The sequence below is a fragment of the Pteropus alecto genome, unplaced genomic scaffold (assembly GCF_000325575.1).
Source record: "Pteropus alecto unplaced genomic scaffold, ASM32557v1 scaffold14, whole genome shotgun sequence".
Lineage (NCBI taxonomy): Eukaryota > Metazoa > Chordata > Mammalia > Chiroptera > Pteropodidae > Pteropus > Pteropus alecto.
The window spans coordinates 16,632,343-16,639,025 of NW_006436810.1; positions in this window are offsets into that span (position 1 = coordinate 16,632,343).

The window sequence follows — 6,683 nt, forward strand, 5'->3', positions numbered from 1 at the left end:
CTCTACTGGAGAGAACTCTTTTAAAAGTTAATGAAGGAGCTATGGTGGAACCCTATTAAGCTTTCCTTCCATTAAATGCCTGCTACAGACTTGTAATGGATGTTTTAACTAGGCATTGTTATCAAAAGGACTATTGCACAAATTAAAACCAGGCCTACGATCTGTGGAGAGAAACTGGATTTGCTTCTTGCCTTTGGGTAAAAAGGGAAGAACAGGGAGGAAGCGAATCCCAAGTCAGTGTTTTCAGAAGTTAGATGCGGGAAAATAGCCCGCACCACCTCCAGCTACGGAAGCGCGCCGCCGTGAAGCGCACTTTGCAGTGCCTCTCTTTTTAAAGTGAAGGTGTTTACAGGAACCCCTGGATTTTTAGGGGTGCGTCAATGTTAATTTTACACTATTTCGTTGATGTTTACGGTACCTTCTTAGCTTTTCTGATACTGCATCGTGCTTTCAGTTTTTAAACATATGAAACTCTATGAAAAAGAGAAGATGGTGACTTTTCAGGGGCTGCAGGTTCTTACGGCGACCGTAAGAACGCAGAATTCTAAAAACGGCTGGACTTTTGGTTTCTCATTTTATTCTGCTTTATGTTATTTAATGGGGTTTCCTCCTTTGGCCCTACAAAATTCGTTTGCCGAAACTCTGGATCTGTGTTTCGAGTCTGGGAAACTGTTGTCTTCTCTGGGCCGGTACCAGAGGCGCATTCTCGCGTTTCCCCGTGACAGTGAGTGTCCTCGTTAGGAAGTGACGGTCATTCGGTTTCTGTCACAAATTATTCATACCCGTGGCGCTTAGCAAACACTATCACGTTCTGTAACGCTGCCCACTTTATGCACCACGACAGAAAAAAAGGTTGTGTTTTCCTGCTCTAAGTGGCCTGATTATTCCGAGTGTTAATATCAGTCAGCTCTTGTTTCTGACTCCTGCTAATGAGTTCTCTGAAACCGGTTCAGTGTCGCGGAGCGTGTCCTTCCGTTAACGTGAGCTCACGCCCCTCCCGCGTGCTCGCGCCCTTCCCGCGTGCCCGCGCCCCTCCCGCGCGCTCGCGCCCCACCCATGCATGTAAGCCTGTAGTCTGCCAAGACGGGCATTTCCAATTTTGCTTCCCTCAGACAGACGTTGTGAAGGGAGAGCCCAGCATAGAGCATCTGTTAGTCGGGCCTGTCCTGTGGAAGGTGGGATCCAGTTTTTCTGGGTGGAACGGGCCGAGATGCATGCAGTGTGTGCAGGGCTGTCGGCTGCACTGCCTGTGACAGTGTGACTAACGTGTGTGGGTCCCATGGCAAAGGAAGGAAGGAAAAAAAGAAGTGCAATGAGTGACTTTCACGGGGGTGGGGGTCTCTCTCACCTTGGGAAAGTGGGGATGACCTTGGGAGCCCCAGTCTCTGTTCGACCCCTGATGGGGTGTCATTGGTTTCTGTGGTTTTGGCACACAGAACTGGATGGGTGAGTGTGTGTGTGTGTGTGTGTGTGTGTGTGTGTGTGTGACAGAGAGATAGAGAAAGAGAGAGAGAGAGAGAGAGTCATTCCTACGTTGAGACCATCGAAATGCACCCAGAAGCAGAGCTTTCTGTCACTTGGTTGCCTGTGAGCTCAGAGCATACAGTGACACCAAAATCTCTGATAGTAGATTTAATTTTATGAACTGTATCACCCAAGAATACTAAGCCATTCAGATCTTATCCAAGTCATGGGGTTTAGAAGAGGTGATGGCTTTGGTTCTCTCTGTGGGGAAAAAAAAAATTTAAAAAGCCCACGGCCTCTTTCTTTGAGGCGTCCAGCTACTTTAATTGAAAGAATAATTTGATTTGCTGCTGCTGTAACAGAGGAGCTTGAGACGTGGCAAATTTTCTCTCCTTTCACCCAAACTCAAGAATTTAGTGCTAGCAGGTGACGTTCCGAAGGCTGCTATCAAGTATACAGAGACAATAACTGTCTTAAAGGCAGAATTTTGTCAATATTTTTCGCTGTGGGCCGAAGAGCATTCACAGTAATGGAGTGCCGAGCCGAGCCCGCAGGCGCTGGGGTGGGGGCCGCAGGATTTATGCCCCATGCGCGCCGCGGGGTGGCGGTCCGTGGGGCGTCTTCACGATCTTTCTGCTCCAGCAGATGGGGGCACCCAGTGTAATCTTCCACGCAGCAGGAGCGTTCGGTGGATGTTTGCACACAGGACGGTCCTCCGGGAGGACGCACCCGAGCTCTCAGCTGCTGCCTAACGCCACATCGTCACACCCCCTACTGTGCGCCCTCGCCCGGCGCCCCTGCTGTTGACAGGTGGAACGCCGCGCTGCCCAGTGCCAGCGACCCGCCCAGCCGGGGACCCTACCAGTTTCAGAGCCCCGAGTCCCACCTGGAGGACACTGCAGCCTGCTCTGTGCCTTCTCTCCCTGGGGGCGAGTCCCCGTGCCCTTGGTTTTGAATGTGCCATGTTGCCCTGCTTTTGTAGAGAGCTGGTTGAACGGCAGATTGCGTGACCCACACCACGTAATGGGCTTCATGGCGTAGAGCGGATGTTGGATTTGTCTGCGAGGACCGACGTGGCCCCTCAGTGGTCTCGCTTCGCAGAGGATCGCCCCCTGGAATTTTGCTTTGGAGTCTTTTCCCTCATTCTGTTCGCGAGACCTGCCACCAGCGTTCTGAAGGCTTTTTCAGGAAAGCAGTTTTCTGATGGAGAGGTGATGCCATTTTTGTAATTTTACTAATAGTCTCTGTTTTCAGTGTAATCAGAGAAACGGAAGCGTGGCCACACTCGTGCGTGAGTTCTCTCACACACACAGCAGCGAAGCACAGCTTTGTCCATCTTTTGAAGTGTGAAAAATATCAGTGACTTTATCATTAAAGGTACTTGTTGCTCGGCTTATTTGAAATGTTCAGACATTACGTTTCTTTTTTTTTCTACTTCCTGTCCATTTTAATGGGAAATGGTACTAGCCCAAGGTTTTATTTATTCAGAGCCATGGTTCAGGGAAAGCGAAAGTAAACTCCGGGCTCCCCGGTCGCACTTTAAAAACCAGAAAAAAACAAAGCACTGTTTTCTAAAATGGACAGATAAGGGCAGCAGTCAGATACCTTTCTGTGTGTGAGCGCGAGGATACGGAGCGATGCAAACCAGGGAGAACGGTTTTTCGAGGATGTATGTGAAAAATACGTGTGAGCTTATGAGCATTTTTCTAGTCCTGAGTCTGTGCCTCCAGCCAGCCGGGCAGGCCCTTCGCGGGGCTGCGGCCAGCGTCGGCCGAGCACCCCGTCACTGCATCTGCGCCCTCCCTGACTGCCTTCCGCTCAAGTGCAAAATTCTCCCTCGGGTCCCCCCGAATAATTCCGCTGGCTTCTGGTGAAGACCCGTTCCCTTCGCAAATATCATGTGATGAAGGTGCACGTGGCACGCGACGCAGAGGATTAATCCCCATGTCAGAGCAGAAGGCGCAGTTCGGTCCTCGTATCTCCTTCAGGCTCGTCGTCACGCGTGCGTTTCAGGCGTTCGTTCGGGACCCTCTGGGCGCGCCTTTGTCATCGCGTGGGGGCCAAGGGTGACTGTTGCGATGAGACGGGCGGAAATGAGGAGACTGAAAATGTAAACATACTTTTGTAAATAGGCTTGACAGTTCATTAATTGGCCCATATTAATGGAGGGTCAGAGTAAAAGAAAATAGGAAAACCACAAATTAAAAAAATTTTTTTTTCCTCTTAGAGTCCATTTTATACAGATTATATAGGAAGCTAATGTTTCAGTTAAGCTCGACACACACGCACACACGTGCTCACACTCACATGCACGCACGCACACACATGCACACACGCTCGCACACATGCACACACATGCACACACTCACACACACGCTCACACACATGCATGCACGCACACACATGCACATGCTCTCTCACACACACATGCACATACTCACACACATGCACACACATGTACGCACACACATGCACACACTCTCACACATGCACACACGCACACACACGCACATACTCTCACACACGCGCGCACACACACGCACACACGCACATATATTTGCCTAGCATGTACGGACACACATGCACACTCTCACACATGCACATACACACATGCACACACGCACACACATGTACGCACACACATGCACATACTCTCACACACATGCACACACGCACATACACGCACATACACGCACATACACGCACATACTCTCACACGCGCGCGCACACACACACACACGCACACACGCACATATATTTGCCTAGCGTCACTTTTCTGTCACTCACACGATCACGTGTTTGCCCGGTGTGCCCGGCTTCTCAAACTGGGACCATTTGGCTGCGCTCCCTCGGTCTGGGTCCCGGGCTAAGTCTGTCAGGTCCAGCCGAGAATTTCTTGGTAAATGGTTCGGCAGAAGCAGAGCTTCCGAAACCGGGCGTGTCGCGAAGCAGGTAGCGTCGCCAGGCGGCGGGCGCGAGGACCGGCGTTTCTGCTCTGCAGGGGCGCGCGTGCCGGCCAGCGGGGCGGGAGGTGTCTCGGTGCCCGTGGCTCGCGGAGTGGTGGGAGGCTGCGGTCTGGTGGAAGGTATGGTGGCTGTCACCTGGTCGCCCGCCCCCCCGTTTCCCTGTCCTCTGGGCACAGGCCTCCGCTCCCCCGGGTCAGCGGGTCCTGGCTGTGCTGTCCCTGCCCATGGCTCTGCAGGGCCCCGTTTGCGTGTCCCACAGCAGGCTGGGCAAGCCGTTCACATCACACCCCCGTCCCCCAGGACAGTCCCCCTGCAGCCCGCCCCGCTGGTGCCGGGAAAGGGTCGGAGGCCGGCCCCGTGCCCAAACCCGGCTCTGTCCTGTGCCTTCTGCCACCGGCCGCGCCCCCCGCCTCTGCTTTTGGACACCCCGTTCAGCTGGGCCTCTGCCGCGGCCGGGGACCTGGGCGCTTCTCCGCGCCGCTGCCTGCCCCCCGGAGGTCTTCCTTCCAGCGCCGTTGCGGGGACCCCTCTGCTCCCCAAGCCCCACGGCGGGGCATGATGTCTGTCCTCCTGGCTGGCCGGCGGCCCTGCCTTCGCCTTACCCTGGAGGGTTCCGGACGCAACGTGGACGTCGAGTCAGTGTCTAGCGAGTGAACACGCGGGCGGACCGACCAGCCCGCGCCGAGCGAATGGGGGCTGAAGAAAGGCCCCTCCCAGGAGGCCACCAGGGGCTCCTCCGCCTCTGTGGAAGGCTCGGCCACCTGGGGTTCCAGGCTCAGCTCATCGCTGGGGCACAGGCGCCTGGGAGAGCGTACGATCTTCACATCAGGCTGCTTCTTCAGTAACTCACCGCACGGGGTAACTCGGCGTTCCCAGCGGCGCTGGGAACATGGCACTCGGGGATGGGGCAGCCGAGGCCACCTTCAGCAGGGCTCCTTCAGCGGTGCCATGAGACACCCGCGCCCAGATGGGCTCAGCGCCTTGCCCAGGTGCCAGCGGCGGTGGCAGGCGTGGGTCCGACTCTCGCGCGGTGTCTGTCTCTTCAAGGTGTCCCAGCCGGGGTCACCTGTTTGCGGGTGAAGTGCCTCCTCAGTGAGTGTCACCATTAAGACAAAACTGCTATTCTCGTCGGCTTTTTTTTCTTTTACCTTGCTTTCGCCAACGGTCTATTTCTTTTCTTTTTGCTTCTTCTTCTTTATTTTATTTTATTTTTTTGGTCAGAGTCATTACTGAAGAAATCAGTATTTTACCGTTCTCATTTTAGAGAAAATTATGGGGAAGTAACTCCTACGTTCTCAAATATTTTTGCCTCTTTGTGCAAGTGTTCATGTTATATGGGAGATTTGGAAAATGTAGATAAAGCAAAAAGCATCGTTCATCACTACTCTGCCCAGACGTAGCCACTGTGAACGTTCTTATCGGAATTCCTCCAGGATTTTTTTTTGGCCTCTATGTATATTTTTTAAACAAACGTGAGGTGACAGTAGTATGTATTGGTTACTTTTATACTCAATGGCGAACAGCTTTTACACACTATGCATTTTCACGATCATTTCTTTAGGTCATTTTTTCTTTTTTGACTCGACGGTGCTTGGTCAAGCTTTGGTGCCCGCTGCAAACCTGTCCACAGAATATACCAATGTATCTTGCCACTTGCCATGCGTGGGATGTGGGACGTCCTGCCTCTGAGCCTTGCGAGGTTGTGTCTTCGTGTCGTTTTACTCTGCTATACTTGGGTTCCGAATGAGGGTGAACGTTTCTCCATGTATTTCACTGGACAAATGTGTTTCTTCCTTTTCAAATTATTTTCACCCATGTTATTTGCTCATTTTTCTATTGCTATGTTTATTTATTGTCTTACTAATTTGGAAAATCTCTCATAATGACGTTAGCTCGTCTTTCTAGTATCTCTAAAATGCAGGTGATTCCCTTTGGTTTGACATTAAAAAAATAGTTTGTGATGTTTTTGCCCTTTTTTGTTTCCTTTTAAGATTATGCAGGTGATACATATTTATTTTAAAAAAAAAAACTTGAACAAAGAGAAAGAAATTTAAAAATAAGTGAAGCTTATTTGAAATCCCATCATCCAAAAATAACCTAAATTGCTATGTCCTTCTGGATTTTTTTTTTGCAAATCTATACATACACACATTAGACATGTATTTTTACCAAAGTGTTTTCTTCCTACGTATTGTCATTTATAGCCTGTGTTTTGCACATAACCTTTACCGGGTCAAGGTGGACTTGCTGCGT